We start from the raw sequence: 18,952 nt of genomic DNA, 5'->3' as shown, positions 1-18,952 counted from the left end.
TGTGGGACAGAAGAGAGATTCCGGACACTTTTACTGCTCTGTTCCTCTCTGTACTTTCTCTACAGCTGTGGCACAGGATGATCTTGTTCTTCATCTTCATGGCTTCTCCCTTTCTCTCTCAGTACCCACCACTCTCCTCCACTGCCCTTTAACACAGCAGCCACATTCCCTGTCTCTCCTTAGCCGGTCCTGTGGCACTTTCCAGACTGTGAGCACTAAAGGGCAAGGGACACAGGGTCAGGACTGAAACAGATAGAATGGAAGTCTGGCTGGAAAAGTGTTTGCTGCTTCTGATGCCACCACGGGCCTGAGTACGCCTTCAGTCCTCCTTTGTCTCTCCCTGTCCAATCAAAACCTTCTACAGCAGCAAAGGAAAACTCCCAACAGATAGTCTCATCTGCTGTCCTTAGGCTGACACTTACCCAAAATCTCCTGTCATGGCAAAGGTAATTATTATTTACTCTCAGTGGTAATTTAGGGCACTGAATCTTTTCCAAGCATGTGTCAGTAAAGTTGAATTTTAGAGGGATTGGAGCAGGAAGTTGTACTATTTGCCTGGCTGGTTTACTTTGTTTTTATTTGAATTCCATATTCGGTTGAAGGGAGGGATAAATATTTTTCCTCTTCATTCTGGTATTGACGAGTGGGAACCTGGTTAGTTAGACTAATGTAAAAGGCAGAGCTATTCTTTCTTCTGTACTATCCTAAGGGATTCAGAATATTTTTTTATAGTTGGCTTATTCGCTTCCCAAGGCTGTACACATAGTTCTAAAAAAAGTACAGAAATGCCATTTTGCAACTAGTTTCGAAACTTGTTTTTATTCTGCACTTTAATAAATCCAAGGCCTTTCTAACATTTTCGTCAAACTGGATGGTATCAGGGAGTCACTGAAAAATCAGAATTTGCAAAAGAGGAGCAGTTGTTTGACATAAAGTCCAACAATTGGCTCTACAGAGGCAGCTAGGAGCTATACTCCAACTGCAGGTGATGCAGCTTCCAAGGACAGGTTCACATTCAGCAAAAACCTCTGGAAGGAACAATCCATCCTTTCTCCTCACTCTGCTCACACGGTTCTTGTTCCTACTGACTCCTTTGCATGAACATTAGTTGACCACTTTGGCATTTTTTTTGAGTGGCTAAATTTTACTCAGGTTTAATCAGACCATAAAGCTATGAAAATACTAATGCTGACACAAGAAAAGGCACAGAATCATTGAGCCAAGGGAGAGAAAAAAAGTACATCTTCCTTCAGAGACAATATCATCTTAAATGGGCTCAAGTTAATTTTAAAATCAAATTTTAGAACTCACACAAACTCAAGATGAGTCAAACTGGAGAAACTTTACAATTGTCACCTACTCTGGGATGGCAGTAGGGACAGAAAGCATTCTACTAACGTGCAGTTGTCCTACTACAGGATGTGAGACCAGTCCCTGAGATGCTGAATTATCTTGAGAGGCAATCTTCGGATAACAAGCATTATTTTTAGGTTTTAGCCCAGATGCTATTTAAACCAGTCTCATCAACAACAAAAAAGTTTCAGTGGAGTTGAGCTTGATTTCCTCATAATGATAGACTTTGACTGAGGTTAGAGTCTCTGCCATGCTTGTTTGAGATACGAGGAGGCTGACCTTTCCTGTCAGGAAGATAGCCTGGCACAGGAACTCCATAAATAACCTTGGCTTATGCTGGAGGTGTGTTCTGCCAAAGAGTGTCCTTTTGAAGACATCTTTGGGTCTCAAGAAGGTCAAGATGGTATTTTCCAGATAAATGAATACAGAGGTTTCTAAACCCACTGTAAGGGGTTTTGAACCTGATTACACCCACTGTGTGCTTCCATGACTTTGCTTCATAGGTGGTAAAGTGGGCTACTTGAACTTTCTCAGAAGAAAAAGAAACTGTATTTTATATATATGTAAATATATACATGTACATATACACACCATGTTTTATTACATTTAAGATTTTTCCTAATAGTTGAGAGTCCCTGAGCAAAAGAAAAAGGCTTTTAACCTGTAGTTTTTCCAGAAGCAGCTGACAGCCCAACTAAGCTCTGTGCTTTTACAGCCTCTCCCTGCAGTGGGACCAAGCAGACAGATCATTTCACTGAAATAAATCATGCTTACCCTTCTACAAAAATTCCTTTCACACAAACCAATCCACAGCTAAGTTTCAAGACAGCAGTACCTGAATTATAAGTAGCAATGTGATGGCTGATCAATAGCTGTGTCACAGAACTAATAAATAAAGACATACCAACAAACAACTAATTGCAGATCTTGATCCCTGCCTGTCTTGTGCTGATGTGAAATCCCCCCAAGTGAAAGTGGTGGAATTCGCTGCCTAGTTTAGAAGCAATTTTGAGCTAGAGATCTGATCTGCTCTCTTGTGATCTTTCCTAGGGAAAACAAGAGAGGTATTTTATCACTGAGTGACAGTAATCATTGGCATTATCATCAGGCTTTTTTTAAACCTCTCCACTTGTGCTGAGTTACTTATTAAAATAAAAATTGGTCATTTTTATTGGGACAGCATAGTTCCCTGCGAATTTTTTTTCCATTCAACTGTTATTCCCAAAATCAGCACAACGTAAGGCAGCCTGTGTTAACTCTTTCTTATACTAAACAGCCCTTGTTAGTTTAACAGAACAAAAGCTTTGATTGTAAGTGCAAATATGTGTGAGAATCTAGAGTCAAAGCACATTGGTGTCTTTTTTTTTACTGAATGACTTGCTTTGGTGCAAGTTTCCAAATAAAGATTTAATTGCACCCACTTGCATCAATTACAATATCAAAGCACATAAGTTATAAAAACAGAAGGTGTGGACACAATGGCTATTTCAGAGTCTGTTTTGAAAACAGATTAGACACTGTTATAATGATCATTTCTTCAAAAGAATTTAGAGATTATCAGGAACAGACTGCGGATTTTAATTGAAAGCTCACTCCAAATTCTTTGTATCCCTCTACCCCAGCCTGGTCTCCTTCAGAGCTTTTAACAAAGTAGTTAATGAGTGGGTTTAACGGGGGGGTTTGAAACCTGGAGATAAATACAGTTGCAGTACCCCGTTCTTAATATTGCAGCCCCTGTGGTACCTTTGGGTGATCTCATTTCCTGCACTTTGACGTAATCACACTTAGCACCTGTAGGTACAACTCAGCAATTCATTCCAGAAGCCCAGACACTCTTTGTGGGCCCCTTGGATTTGAAAATAGCTATCTGTACCTTTCCAAGGAGAAATCTCACTCCCATACACTTTGAAAGCCCTCTACGATTCTGAAATTTCAATTTCTCTTTTCAACAGAGTAAAAAAATAAGCAAAAAGAATAGAGTATATTTTATATTTTGAATATTAATAATCTCAAAGACATTTGTTTAGATCATGGAAATTCCCTGGAAGCTGTTCTGAGAAACATTGTACAATACAGTGCATATTAAAAAGAAGTGACATCAGTAATGCTTTTGAGAAACAGCCCAACACCTCAGGACCTAGCAAAACCAGAAGTGTTTACCTACTACAGCTCAATAGTTGCTAAATCAAGTTATGAACACATATAATTGATTGTTGAAAGGTCAGAAATATATTGAAAAATATAGAAAAAGTTGACATACTGATTGACAGAAGGTACTCCTTTAAAAACATGATGTGTTAATTAGGTCACATCATTTTTTCTTATGCAGAGATTGCATTTGCTGAGGTTCTTTATTTCCACAAACAGAATGACATTGCAGACCTCCCAGGCAAGGCCCTTCATGTACCATATTTTCTGAAGACTCTCATTGGAGATGAATTTGGATCATTTTGGCAAAGCAAGAGTCACTGTAGAGAGTGCTTCCCATCCCAAATTAAGCTTCACATCTTGTCCACAGGGTGAGATCTGGATGACTTTGATTCTTGCTAAATACAGAGATTTGGTTTCTCAACTGACCCTAACTCCGTGTCAGGGCACACCACTGCTTTGCTGTCACAGTCCCTTCAGCTGCATAGAAAATCTTTGTTGGCCTGGGGCCCCACTCCTTGGCCACGCCAGTTTCATAAACGCAGAAGACATCCCCTGTATCCATATAGTACTCATATTGAGTTTGCCTCTGCAAAAAAATCTGTCCCAATGTTTTAGGAGACTGAGCAAATCTTTTGGAAAAATTGTTGCCTCCTAAAGTTACTTGACTTTTTGCTGTTCTTCAACTTAGAGCTGATCCATGGTTTCTGTCATTGCAAATTTTTCTCTGAGGGGATTAAGCATTTTAATCGTACTGACATAAAAATATTCAGCAATATGTCCATTTCATAACTGATAATAAAAATTGAAATATTCTAAAAATATCAGCTAATTTAGAGTATCAAGGACACCTCCAAAGATTCTGAAGGATTAGCAGTCACAGCTGAAGATAGCCAGGTGGCCAGTTCAAACACATTACAAAACCTTTCTGAAAAGTAAAAAGGCAATGTGGTTTTACATCAGATTGTATTTCCATGCAGTTCTGTCACTGTCTTTTTTTATATAACAAGCAGTCTTGGAAACAACTTTAGCAATCACCTACATCTCACACAAGTACAAGCGCTGGCCTGACAGGAGCTGGGATGGACATGCTCCCTACAGTGCCTGTGGAGCTGCTTTGCATCCTCTGGCAGGCAGAGATGGCTGCCCTGGCACACAGTGGCAGCCAGCATGGGATGAATGTAGGGACACCTCTCACAGCAAAGCTACTGTGGGAAAGACAGGCAGAAAAACCTCGAGTGCACAGGGTTGGAGCAGCAACATATTGTGTTCATTATAGACTTATCCCTAGCGACTTGAGTTTCAGGCAAAAGAATGTATCTCCCTATATAAACCTAATTCACCTAGTGTCACAAAGAGGAAGCGTGCGGGGTACCCCAGATGACAAGGGCCATGATGACATCTAGCAACTTCTCCTAACTTGGGTGCATGGCAAGGAAGCTAAATAGGTGGCAGACGTAGGGTGGTGTCAAGAACGGGGTGCCTGACATGGTGGTGTGTCCCCCTCAGGGTCCACGAGCATGGGCCAGCATGCACCTTTGTTGCATGCATCTAATGTTGCCACTGAGGTCACAATTTCTAATAATTTGTCTTTGTCTCCATACCCTCCCCAAACATCTCACTGTTGCTTCCCTGATTTCAGATGCAATGCTTTATCTTTGAAAAAAATAAACAAATAGTGGGAGAAGGATACACTCTTTTAGAGAGGAGGTTATTGAGTTTCTTGGAAACCTTTGAACAAAATAGCAGAAATTGTACCTAATCCCTTATTGGTTTTATTCACTTGGTATTCTGGGACTGAGAGTTTTCAAAGTCAAATGACTGTAATGAACCGTTAAAATCCATATTTGGGTACATAAACAGTGCTGAGCACTGCTGTTGTCTCCATCTTGTGATAAGTAAATGGCTTCCAGAAGTTGGGCAGCCACTCACTCAGGTAAATGAGTCAATGGCTCTGGTGAGTATAAATAAAAAGTGGGAATGAGAGTTATCTCATTATCATGAGAAAGATCCTGGCATAGAAGAGTCACATGCTTTCTGCCTTTACATTTGTAAAATGAGCAGTGAAAACAGTGCTGTGTCCCATCCTCCTGCCCCGTAATGCTTGATTTTGCCTTGAAAACATAGAACTAAATGAAACTTAAAGGAAAAGTATCCAAATTAATAAAGGCTATTGGGAGAGGAGGGAGATTATTTTTAGGCTCCAAGTTGAATAGAAATGAGCACAGAGGCACTTTGCTAACCAAACCACGCAACTAACCTCAAAGGCTGTGAGGTGCTACATTTAAAAAAATGCATTGTAGAGGTTTTCTCATTTTATGCATTTGGGGACAAACCCAGCAGGACAACACTGGTGTTCGGCCAGGAGATTACTCTGAATTCACACCAGAACTACACAGCAGAATTAGCATCACAGTCTCAGGGGAACAGCTCCTTTTTGGTCAAAGTATTTTACAGATAGGTTGCCAGGAACTGAAATCCAGTGGAAACAGCAGTTCCCAAAGCAGGACTCTACCCTCTCTCTGGGAAAGAAGAGGGGGGTATGAGAGATACTGGCAGGGCTGCAAACTGAGATGAGTGGCTATAATCCTGAATTCTGGATGCTGAATGGGTTGGGGAGGAAAGGGGAGAGAAGGGTCATGAACAGTAGAGCTCACTTGGGAGAGGGGCCACAGGAAAAATAGTTTGAGAAATGCTGCAGCAGAAGCCTTTTTTTTCCCCAGATCCCTCCTTTCCATTGTCACTTCCTTGAACAAAAGCAGCCCATGCAAAGACAAGGGCTTAAAACTAAAAGGCCTGACACATATTTCCTCGTCTCAGTATCAAATATCTCCTGAGATATTTACAATTCTTATACCATAAATAGAAATGCTTGAACACAGAGCTCATTTCCTGGTTTCTCAGAAAATGACATCCTCTTCCTTCTTGCCAGTTTCCCACATCTCTCCCTGCTTAATGCTGGTGGCCTGCCTTTCCCCACCATTGTATTGGTTCTCTTTTCCAGCAGCCACAGCCTCACATTCGGTAACCTTTGCCCTCCCATTTGATCAGAGCCAAAATGCCACCTTTAGAAAACTAACGTACCAGAGAAAATGGAAATATGAAGCTGGGCAACCCACCATGCTGTTATCTTGCCCTGTTTCCAATGAGCTTTATTTTCTGGAATATACCTGTTGATTTTAAATTCATGAAGGATTTTCTAAAGGAACTGGAGCATCTGAAGACTCAGAGTCTCCTTAGGAGCAGAGCCCCTTTTAAAACTGAACCTCTATCAATGTGGTAAATTCGAGGCAGAGCACCTATTTACTGAAAAAGAACAGTACTTTACCTGCAGGATTCTTTGCAGTCTTCTTGTCATTACTAGAAATTTCACTGAATTATCTTCCATCCCCCAAATCAGCTTTCTGCTGACACAAGAGAGCTTCACCTTCTTTTTGATCCTACAAGTGAAGCCATGTGGAAATGATTGAGAGTGACGTCACAAGTTCAGCATTATGATTTAAATTTAGGATCGAGCAGAAGGAGGGGAAAAAAATTACACGCATCCATGATTACTGTGTTTGGGTCATTCAGATGCAGGCTTAAAAAAATAAGGTCTTGTCTCAGAGAACATGGAATGTACCATGGAATCTTTTAATAGGAATTATTCTTTGCCCTCATATATACATACATACATACATACATACATACATATATATACATATATAATCTCCAAAACTTTGGCTTCTTCCTCATTCTTTCATTGTTTCTGTGACTTTTTGATTGCTGTTGTCAGTACCAGAGGTAATAGCATTTCCGTGATGCTGTATGTAAATTAGTTTTAGACCTTTCAAAAGGACAAGCATATGTTTCCATAAGTGCCAGGCCCCTTTTATCCTCACAAACTAAGTACCCAGAGATTGAAAAACTCAAACCCACTGAGTTTAAAACACTCACCCATAATTGTTACTAATTATTGTAAAATTCATGTAAGTGGAAGGCGACCTTTTTAGAATGAGCATTTATACACAGAAAAAGTTGAATAAGTAAATCAAGGGTCAGAGGAAACAGCTTGAAGGGACAAAGTTAAGGAGTTCTATATGTTTAGCTCATTACAACAGATGACTAAGAGGGGACTGGCCAACTTTTAATCAGGAGGCCACCAGGAGGAAAGCTCCTCAGTTCCCCAGCAGAACTGGGAGCAATACCAGAGGCTGGAACTGGAGTTGGAATGGTGGTACATTCATGTTTTCTGAGCTGAGTAATGCTCTACTGGAACTCACTACCACAAAAATACCATCTCCGCATGTCATGAAGAATACAAGTGGCCTCTTTTAGGAGACTTGAATTAGTCAGTCAATTTTGCTTTATTCTCTGATTTTTAATGCATTCACAGAATCACAGAATCATTTAGGTTGGAAAAAACATCTAAGACCATAGAGTTCAGACCAGAGGAAGCTGGGAAAAATGTGAAACCTGGGCTTGTTTGTTCACTTTAAATTGTATTAAGTTAGAGAGGTTGTGGGGATTTACTTTATTTTTATTTATTTTATTTTATTTTTTATTTTATTTTATTGCCAGAGGTCACTGGAATCTGAAGAAGGATTTTCTTAGAAGAGTTTTATGTCAATATGAGTAGTGAGGGTTGAGGACACCACAGAGCATCCAGAAGCATCATAGCAGGCACAAAGTGACAGGAGACCTATACAGAGAATTCAGTTCTTTGAACTTTCAAGCCAGATAATAGATACATACGTTTTCTTAAATAGAGGTCAATATCTTTTGACGCCAATGAATAATGTTAATCTCTAACCTCTGATTCAACAGTAAGCTCATAGTAAAAGTATACAAATATTTCTCTGTATGTGAATACCTAGATTCATATACAGCCTCTGACTTGCAGTATTCATTAAATCTCCCTTGTACCACACACACACATCACCAGCAGACAAATTAATGAGATAAAAATGTTCAGTCTCAAGCCTCATTTCAGTGTTTAAGCTTTTCCTTGCTCCTCCAGGGATATTCATGTCAATGTCTTAATAAGGCAAGGACAGCCGTTTCCATGCCTGGAAATACGTGCTCAAACTCAGGAAACAATGCATGAAGTGGGGTAGGACTTATATGTTTTCTCAGAGGGAAAAAGCATGGTAGATCTTTATTGTGCAGCATGAGCTTCAGTCCACAGTTAAATTTAGCAAGCAAGCAAGCAAGCAGACATTAGCCAAAAAGACAAACATATCACAAACTAATAATGCTGCTTTGGAAGTATGTGTTTGTACTAATTCACAGAGGATATTGCTTCTAACATGCAAAACTTCCTCAGAGTTTACTACTGTAGAGCACAAGATGCTGCCAACTCCGAAGGTGATTTACAATTAGGATACCGATTAATCCATCTTGCTGCAAGTGTTTACTGCCATCCCAAGTAGTCCTTTAACGTGATCATTATAGAACTTAAAGCAAGATGTGGCCTTTATGAAAGCAATGTTTCCAAATGGCGTAATTTGGGAAGAGTTATACAATAAGCACAAGTTTCAAAAAAATAAAGATACATATTATATATTATAGAGGAACAATAATGTGGATATTTGCATTAGTTTCACTATCTAGTAAATATAAAAGATGGCATGCAAATCTATTTTGCCCCTTTCCGGGCACCTCTTGGTACCTTTAGTTAGACACATGACAAGCTCTCAATCTTCAGGGCCAAAAGCTGCCCATAGGATGAGGTCCCTTCCTGATCTGTGCTAAGCAAATGGAAACACTTGCCTTGCTGAAGTTGCAGTACCCTTTCAGTGGGAATTTCCATTATGGTGCCGACCCAATGCAGAGCATAAACTAGGTGCAGTTTCTTCTTCATGGTAAGTTTTCTGGAACTCTAAGTCCAGGGCCATCTTTGCTCTGCTTTTAAATCACCACTATGGCACCCAGGCTTCCTTCTGTGCCACCAGTTTTCTCTACCCTGGTTTTCTCGAGCTTACCAGACCATATGTCTTTGATGGACCCACCCTGTTGTATATCCCGTCAGTCCCCGTGCTGTAGCCCTGAATCTAACTGCTGTAGAAATTTAATTTGAGCCATATCTTTTCTGGGACAGAGATTCCATACTTCTTTAAAGGCATCCAGTGAAGAAGAAGTGTCTGAACTTAAGACATTGACTTCAGTGAGAATTTTGCCTGTGTATGCACAGCAGAACTGAGCTATTAACTGCTGATAAAGGACTAGCCCTTTGAAATACGGTTTTTGCTTTGATGGGTTTTTTTTTAAGGAGGAAGTTGAAAGATTCAATGATCAAGTATTCAAGGCACTTAGAAAGTCTCAGATTAAGGTGTCATTTAATAAGGCATGGGTCACATACAAGTTTAACAATGTAGTTGGGAAGAATTCTGAAGAGAATTTTGAAGTTTCCCAGATTATCGTCATTCTGGTCGAAGTTATTTGCCTGAGATTTTATGTGGTTTCAACAGTTTTGGCACCCATCTATCTGATTTTATACACATCTTAAAAAAAAAAAAAAAGATTATTGAAAAACTGACAAGACCTTGATGTTTCCCAGCAGAAACTTATAGCAGACCTGGATTCCCAGCTTCTTAAATAAAATTCAGTAGGATATCATGCTGTTTGTAGAGCAGCTAATAAGGGATGGAGAGCAGAAATCTACTATGATAGCTATTTATTTCTTAGTCAGGGGTGGAACATTCACAGCTATTGCACTTTCAAAATCACTTTTCTATTTCTAAGCTATCTCAGTGTTCTTTGACTCTTATCAATTTCATTCATCTACCTTGTCTGTTTTGCATGTTTATTCCTGCCTCTTTCAATAAGTGCAGGTTTCTCTATTAGTTAGGTTGTTTCTTCCACCTTCTTCTGGGTTGTGGCAAACAATGTGTTAAATTAAAGCACAATCTTTTTTCAAGCCTAGTAAATATCAAGTAATGTCAGGGGAGATCTGAACCTCCCTTACAGCTCTGGGAAGGTACACAATCGACCCAGCTGACATACCAGAGCTGTACGTGGATGGAACATATTCAGTGCACTGGAATTTTTTGTAATTCTGCAATTTTCAAATTTATATACCTCAGCCAGTTGTAGATAGATTTTCAAAAAGATGTAGAGGAATAATTCATTTTTATTCCATGTTGCCAAGTTTAGTCTCTTATTGGGAATATTGTTTTGTATAAATAATTAAATGTTGAAGCCAAAGCAAGACTGTTTTTTTAGACCCAATGGTCATTGCATTTCTCTGGTCTATTGCTCATATCCCTGTTTCAAGTTGCACAACACAGCAATTTTTAAGCTGGTGTTGTAGATTTCAGGTAAATGATGTAACCTGCAGGCTTTTCTCACATTTCCATAAAAACAATTCCAGGAGATCATTTGTTTGTTCTAATGTCAACCAAGGAAATTTTCATTTCTGTGCCTCATGTAGCCTTGAAAAGCGTACCTTCTATAAATACAATCAGTACAGGCTAATATTAGTAGGAACAGATTGAAATAATTCTTGTCTTTTTAACAGAAGAACCAAACAGTCTTTACTCTTAAATGTCTGAAGATCTAAATTAAAATCCTTGTTTCTCAAACACTTGCATATCTGGGTCTTTAATCTCCCCCTGTTGAGCTTTTTTTTTCCTCCTCTTTTGCACTGCTACACACAACAAACTTCAAGTTCTTTATAGAAGATCAGTGTGCCATGTCATAAGACAAGAAAATGGTATACTATGGCCATCTGTGTTTGTTCTGTGATAAACAGGAGAGTTTTAACCAAGATTTTTGTAATTCAAAGGAAATTCTCAGCTGAAAACACAGTTAATCTCCTGATGGTGGTGACATATAAAATAGCAGAGGATGACCAGTTTCTATTCTCTTTTGGACACATATAGATGCCATCTGTGATGCCCTGTTAGCTACTGCTGTAGGGAAATCAAGAGCAATGGGTCACCTAAAAAGTGACTGCACTATGTGTGCTGTCAGCAGACCTGAGCACTTTGGGGACAGGCTGACTGAACTCTTAAACTGTGTGTCAGATGTTGTCGAGCATGGAAAGAAGTGGGCTTTTGCAAGGAGAACCTTCTAGTCCTGCTTACCTTATTTGAAGCGAATCTCTCTAAATATTGGGAAAGGGAGAAGGACATGAAGGGAGAGAGAGAAAATGAGTGCTATACCTCCCTTATCCATTTTACCATTTGTTTCATAAAAAGATGTTAAAGCATAAGTCACTTGATTTTACAGTTTTTATACCGCACATTCTTTGGGGAAAACACTGCAAGACCTACAAGTTTTTGGGAATAATGTAGCCTAATCTGGAGAAAAATTGGTCTGTTTATGCTGTGTTCTGTAACCAACCACTAATTCCCTAAATTAGTTTCTAGTTAACTCTCTCTTTGTGTAAGTATGTAATGGGCTGCTGAGTCAAATATTTTACTGACTTCAATTTGTGCTAAGTATGCTAGTCAAATGCTGTGGTGATGTGCATTAAATGAGTTGCAAAGGAGTGATTGAGTTATGCAGTCTCCCCAATGGACCGCTAATAAAAAACTTTATACCTTATGAACCATCATAACTCTGTTTATGCCACATGAAATAAGGTATTAAAATGTTTTAGAGAGCTTTAAAAATTTTATTGGTGCTTTTTTGTTATTGTTCCACCTATAAAGCTGGACTTCCTTAATTAGTGAGGACCTAGGCTCAGGGAAAAAAAAGGTGTCCAGGAAATACTGGACCCTTTAAATTTTAAGTAATCCAGCTATAGTTAGTTTTGCTACCATGCAGTTAATGAAGTATTATTAGACCAAGTGGCCATCCGTCCTAGGCAGAACATTCATACAGATTAGTCAGTACATTTATTTGGGGCTTCTGATTTAATTTCAAAGTGAATTAGGTTCTTGGTTCAGAGGAACTATTTGACTCTTCCCAGGATCTTGCTGCTCATTAAAAGATCACTGCATACAGGAGTGTCATTAGCTATTCTACATATCATAACAGGAGCCACTCAAAGTGTTGCTAGGTGCAGACAGATGGTTCAGCAATGCTCTTGTCAGAAAATGTTTCTCACAGAAATAAGCAGTTGGACATTCCAAATAATTCAAAGCTTACAGAGGAGCATGTGAATCCCATGTCCCTGAAAAATCAGGCAGTCATATTTTTTGCAAATGCTGACTTCCCTGCTTCTAGTAGTTTGGCTGATGTACATGTGCTTGCACAGAGCACTGGAGCCCTACTCACTTCCAAATGAGGCCTGGAGCCCTACAGGTCTGTGGTGATCTGAAGTTTAACCCTTTCTTGCTGCTGAATTTTTGTGCCTTGGCAAGTATCCATTAGAATGCATAGATATCTTAAGGTGTACCAGGACTTAATTATGCAATTATGCTTACCTTAATGCACAAAATTTAGGACCCTGAAGCCCATAAGATAGTTTCTGCTTTACAGGTCCATGATTGGAGTGAGGAGTGGGCAAACAGCAGTGCCAACCCCTGCTGACAGGGAGCACCTGACAGGGGTGATGCCGTTTAACCACTGGGAAGTTTTAGCTAGGACCACCTGCCATGGCAACACTCTCACCCCATGGGAGCACTGTTGTAGAAGCTTTTCTTGTCTCTGACCCCAAAGTTTCATCTCAACTCTAGGTGTTTTCACATATTGGTGATGCAACTTACATTACAATCCTGTAAATGGTGTTTAACCACTATGCATCTAAATAAATGTATCTTGTTCTTTTCTTTGCTGAATCAGCAAGCATCTAAATAAATGTATCTTGTTCTTTTCTTTGCTGAATCAGCAAGCTACCATGGCCTGAGTAACAGCTACTCAGACTTCTCCTTCCTTCTGCCTCCAAGTTGTTTTCTTTGGCGAAACCAGAAAGGCAAAGATCAGGGGAATGGGAAAAGGCACAGGGCACTTCCAAAGCTTCCCTAAAGCTTTACATTGTGTTTAATGTCTGTTGCAGAAAGCAACAGATGACTTCTCATGGCTGCCTCTGCACCAGCCCCTCACCCACTTTTGGGGCTGAGATGTTACAGAGACCCTGAAGTGTCAATCAGGTTTCCCAACACTGTGCCAGCTGAAAGGCATCCAGATAAATGTTGAGGATGTTCTCTTGCTTTGGATATTACTGCAGTGCAAACTACCTCCAGGAAAAGCTAATAGGACAGTGGGAGCAGGACTTCAAACAGGCCCATCAGAGGCTACATCTGCACTACAGCTGGTGGCTGCAGAATACCAAATAAGTTTAAAATTGCTGCTAGGAGGGGGGATGGTGCTTATTGCAGCAGTGAGATACCAGGACCTGGTCTATTTGATTGTTGCAAGTACTTCACTGTTATCAGTACAGAAGACCAACTGCAGCTCTAATATAGGTACATAGCTCTGATTGCAATGTGGTCAGTAAGTGAATGTCAGGACCTGAGAGTTGTTTAGCTCAAGACTATTGCTCTCTGATTATCTCTGTAGAAAAAGCAAACCCGGCAAGTTTTCTGTGGAGATTATGTTGAAGTTAGTCAGATTTTCCATCCAATAGATCTGTGGAGAAGGATCTTTAGGCTAATTTACCTGAAGCTGTCAAATTTAACCCTTAAGATATCACAGTATTTTACCTCTGTATGTAAGGCTTGTTAATAGCTAAAAATCAGGGCCTGGCAAGAACTACCACACAATTACTTGGTGTTTCACTGATGGTATAAGAACAGAAGTAAAGCATTTTTAGTAGCAACTGAAATACCAACATGTATTTTTAAGATTTATTGACTAGGCAATAAGGATGTCAATCCCTCTATCCGTGACTTTGCACTTATCCAATATGCATTAGTGGAACATACATATGATTTGAAACATCTGCATCACACTTGTGGAGTGTCAGCTGGACCCTGACACTTCTCTATATGCAGTTCATAAGTTTTCCCTTGAAGCCTCTTCCAGAGACCATCTTTAACTCAGAGGTGAAACAGAGAATATGGTCTCTTCAAAAAGAGCTTGGGAATGGCTTCCTTAGTCCATAGCATAGCAAGAAGCAACACATCATACAGTTGTTTAAAACAGAAATATCCCTCACTGAAATAAACACCCATATCCTGTTCGCAAGATAAGCCAAAATTTCCTTTTTCTTTGTCCCAGATCCAAGTTACTCATCTTTTTTTGAGGAAAAAGAAATGTTATAATTAAAGTATAAGTGTTCCCAACACAGTGGCAGTTTTCTTAAGAGGCTCTTTTTTCAGGCCACTGAAGCTGGGCAGAGCATAGTGTGGTGGACCTTCTCTGCCTCCAGCACACATTCCTGCTGTAGTTTCAAGTGCTAAGCTGGCATCACTTCCTGCATGTTCTCTTTTGCTCCACTCCTTTTGCTGTCTGGCCCTCTGCTTCTTTCCATCTTCATCTCTCACCTTCCTCCCACACTTGCCTTGTGTCAGAGTCTGTTAGCTGAGAGATTTAACTCACCAAAACCAGGAGGGAAATGGCCATGTTTTTGCTGTCTTTCTTGTCAGCCTGGGACACTGAGCTGTCTCAGCTAAAATGCTGCCAAATTGAAGCAGTGGTGCCAAAATGAAGTGGTGGGAGAATGTGGCAGAGAGGAGGCAAGGAAAGAGATTTGTGAAAGGGAAGCAGGGCCTTCCCCCTTGGTAGTGTTAAGAAATGTTGTGCCTAATTCCACTTCCTTTAGGTCTGTCACCATCAGAAGCAGAAGTGAGGCTGGAATCATGTCCCCACTGGATTTTACACACTTTCTGCTCCAACTCTTTAACCACGACAAGGTCTCAGTTTCAACAAGGAGCTGCTGACTAAATATACTGTCTGAGTGCCCAGGAAGCAACAACATTTTTTTTTCCAGTGTTCCCTCTAGAGTTATTAGTATTCCACAATGGCTCCATGGAGTAATAATAGTATTTAGACAAAACACCATAGATTTTTAAGTGCACACCTGAGAGCAATTATGTCACCCTTTGCTTCTAAGTGTCCTCAACCTGCCAAGCCTTTCTAGCTGCTTTTCTTTCACCTGCCAGTACCACAGGCAGCTAGGAGAGCCATAGGCATGACAAGGCATGTGATGAACTTACCATCACCTCCCATTTTTAACTCTGCAAATTCAGAATGACCCCCATCATCGTTGAATATCATTTGGAAAGTCAGTGCACAGTTAACTTAAGTGATTAGCCACATCTGTGTTAAGGCAGAAAAGCTAAGCCTGTGTCACCTAAAATCCTAATTATATATTTACCTGCACAAATACAGGCAACAAAAGTGTAGATACCAGATTACATGGCACCTATTAATACATTCCAAGTCTAAACCACAGTTGCCCATGCTCTTGCAAATTATAAAATAAGAATGATTGTCCTTTTTCTCATTTTCTTTGAGAGCTATGAGGTACTCTGGGGGGGGGGGGGGGGGGGGAAGTAGTGAGTTGAATGAAATCATTTTATTCCAGCTAAAATGCACCACATATGGCCATAGGTACTTACAGATACTTGGGAGAAAGGCCCAAAGGGAGAAAAATTAATTTAGAAATATTTTGCAATGGGATTTTGTAGAGAAGTGTAAAATGACTTCCATTTAACAACTCCCTATAAAAATATGGTGGATTAAAGCTTGGTAGTTGGCTAAAAAGTGACTTCAGTACTTTTCATATAGCCTGGCAGTCCGTAAGTAGGATTCATAAATGTTTAGGCACCCCAATATCTCCAAGTATCCTCTGATTCTGTCTAAAGGACCCATTTCATGCAAGATTGCCTTTCCTACATTAGACAAACTTACTGTCTTTCTACAGCTCTGAGTTCTGGTTTTCAAGGCCTTTGGATATTTGGAGATCCTGTTGACATCTCTGGCTCTTCAGCACTGCCTGTCACCACATCTTACTCCCATTGTGGAGCTGTCAGAATGGCTCTAACCCTCTGTCAAGTTACGCAGAGGGACCACAGGCTAAGTGGGTAGCACTGACAGATATGCATTGATGTTGATCTTGTTGGCAAAGTTAAGAACTATTGTTGACTTTTCATTTTTAATATGCACAAACCAGCAAGAATTGAACTGGAAAGTGAATAGCCTCCTCCTGTAACATTAAAAGGTTATACTCCCCAAAATGTTTTCTTTTTTTAGAAATATGAATACAAACATTTGGATAACTTAGCTCATAATACCCTATATGTGAGCTCAAAGTTGAGAGCATCAGTAAAACCATTGTCCATTAAAAGTGTCTAAGTGCTTTCTTGCTTTCTTCTGGCATCTGTCCCACAATAAAGTACCTTACCTTGAAGTAATCTCCCTTTTACTGGTAGGGACCACCACTTTGACTGGGAGGATGGAGTCGCTCAGGCAGTACCAAAGCCTATGGCCATCATAAGCATATTTGTATATTTGCATATTTAAACAGAGAAAGGAATGGAAAGCATTTCCCCCCCCACCCCCCCCACCCCCCCTTTTTCAGTGGCTGTCATTTTGAGCATGGCTAGAGGTAGGATGAGGTTAAAAGTTCAGGAAAGAGCGAGAACATAGAATAACATCCTATGCATTCACTGAAACTACAACAAGGGGCTTAAAACTCTTCCCACATTTTGTCTCATACAGTACTCACCACAAGCAGCCCCCTAAACTGTCTGGCTGTGGTTAGAGTTCATTTCGGAGCCAGGAATGGGCTAGGACAGTGCTGAGCCCAGGCAGGCTACTGTGCTTCCAGCAGGCTTTGCTGGATGGATGAGACCCGGCATTCCCAATTAGGGCACTTGCACAAAGCGGCGGCCAGGCCGCGGCATTGCCATGCAGCCCAGCTCCGCAGCGCCCGCTCCGCTGGCCGCCCCCGGCGCAGCCCCTCCGAGGGACGGTGCCGGAACCGCGAGGGAACTTATGCTTATTTTCTGTACACACTCTCCTCCTCACAGGGAACTGCACGTGGGGATTTCTGTACGGCACCATATGGAGAGAATGTGGAAGGACGACTGGTTTCTCCCAGGCTTGTGAGGAGCTGCCCTCAGAAAGCATCATTTCAAAAGGGAAGGAGTGAGTAACTGCGCCTCAGCCACAGCAAACACAGTGGCCCAGCGAGGCAGGGAGACGCCTGCCTGCAGAGCCAGCAGGTATTTGAGACGGCTTGTACGGGAAAAGGGATCCGCTTGTACTTTGCTTGTGGTGGTCTCATCCTTTATTCTGTTACAACTAGAGTAGATTTAATAACGCTCATCAAAAAATAACAAATTATTTGTTTGTGAGTGAACAACACTGAAACACAGAATTAGTCATTTAGATATCTCCAGATTTGCTAGCCTTGATGTTTTGAGGTTAGAAATAAAAGAATTAGCATACATTGGCAGCAAGGAGGCCAGAACATAGATTCTGTATATTACTGAGTTTCTACATTCCCATTTCCAGCAATAATCATAGAACCCCTGCCTTTTATTTCTGCTTAATCTGTATGTGAGGAAATAATTTTTGATTTCAGTTACTGTCAGGGATTTGTATAGTATCATAATTCACTGGATTAATCTAATCCTAATCTCAAAACTTTGCATGGTAATACATAGCTGCTGCCACTCCAAGCCTTCTTGCAGCTATCAAGAAAACTGCTCTGGGCTCATGAGTTTCACCAGCTTTATGGGTCACTCTAAGAAGCCTCATATGCTGGAGAATTCTATTAAAAATAAGCTGATCACTTTCATCTACAGCTCCCCACCTGCAAACTCCCAGATTTCAGTGGGCACTTTATCTGTTACGCTGCTTCCTGACCTCTTTACCAGGTAGGGAATCTGCCAGAATTTTTTAAAAAATCAATATTATTGAGGTTTTTGTTCATTGATAAGAGGAGATCTACTGTACTAAAATAACCACAGTAAGCTTCTAACAGGTGCTGTGATAATTGTTCCTGCAAGCAAAGATCTAATTCATATGATAACCTGTCATCATCTGGCATTTCATCCTAACTGGTTTTTAATGCTATATTGATCTCAACTTCCATAATTGGCCTCTTCAAATAGTTCACTTTCTTCTTCACAGAGAAAGAGAAATGCAGGTTTTGTTTCTTTTAGTCTCTTTTACTATCTGGTATATGCTGCCGTGGAATTTAATTCTCTGTAATTTAAACCCCACAAAACAAAAGCCAACCCAGAATCTACACTTCCGGAGTCTGAATAAAATATAGTCAACCTGCATTTGATCTTGAAATCCTTATGTAAGCCAAAATTTCTTACATGAAAAAAGAAATAATAAGTGAAGAAATTGAAAGGCTTTAATTTTCCTATCTTTAAAAAGCACTGATTTGATTACTTCATACAAAGGGTGTCACTCCTCATAATATCTCAGCTGGAAAAGAAAAGATAAAGAATTGTCAATTAAAAAAAAAGAAAAAAAGAAGAAAAAAGAAGAAAAAGAGAAAAAAGAGATGCTTGCAGGCTTTTGTGGCTATCTTTCTGAACAGTTGTATTCTAACCTGTATAAATCAGCAGCCACAGATGCAGGAGGTAAATTAACAAAGACGTATGGTGCTCTGTGACCC

Source organism: Coloeus monedula (genome assembly GCF_965178545.1).
Source record: "Coloeus monedula genome assembly, chromosome: 1".
Classification (NCBI taxonomy): domain Eukaryota; kingdom Metazoa; phylum Chordata; class Aves; order Passeriformes; family Corvidae; genus Coloeus; species Coloeus monedula.
The sequence above is the reverse complement of the archived record's forward strand: the minus strand, read 5'-3'. Positions refer to the sequence as shown.